We start from the raw sequence: 704 nt of genomic DNA, 5'->3' as shown, positions 1-704 counted from the left end.
AGGTCACCTTTGTCTACGACGACCAAATTTTCTTCAGCTTCTAGGTTGCCCTCACCATGGTCACTGACACTATCATCAGAGAAGTCACCTTTGTCTAGGACGAACGAATTTTCTTCAGCTTCTAGGTTGCCCTCACCATCGTCACTGACATCATCACCAGAAAAATCTGAAATATTCTGGCTAGCACGACTTAAGGGACTTTTGCTGTTGTCATCTTCTGGTTCATCTTTTGGAGAGTACATTTCTGCTTTAGGTTCAGATTTCTGATCAGGGCAAGACATCTTGAGTAAAATATTGGAACAAACAGTCTCCACCATGGCTCGCAGTGCCTCTAGGATCATTACTGAGCACGAGCCAGAAGAAACGGCAGAAGACGTCGATGGGATGTCTTAACCTGAGTGTCTCGGTGCTGAAGGGGTTGAACAAGTGCTCGGCATAAATGAGGAAGGGTTTGGTCCAGGCGATTGAACAGCCCTTGCTTTGGATTGTTTACAACGTAATTTGTGCTTTGCCATTTTAGTCAAAAACGCTGGATAATCCTTCATGATTACAATGCAAAAAAGGAAAGATGGTAGATTATGAAATGTAAGTGACTATTTATGTCTTTTTGGCTGAGCGATTAGCGAAGCCCATAACTCCACTGACCAGAAAAGTTTCATTCTGTTTGTCTGTTTGTTTGTCTGTTTGTCTGTTTGTTTGTCTGT

The sequence above is a fragment of the Frankliniella occidentalis genome, unplaced genomic scaffold (genome assembly GCF_000697945.3).
Source record: "Frankliniella occidentalis isolate FOCC.00 unplaced genomic scaffold, Focc_3.1 Scaffold309, whole genome shotgun sequence".
Taxonomy (NCBI): Eukaryota; Metazoa; Arthropoda; class Insecta; order Thysanoptera; family Thripidae; genus Frankliniella; species Frankliniella occidentalis.
The sequence above is the reverse complement of the archived record's forward strand: the minus strand, read 5'-3'. Positions refer to the sequence as shown.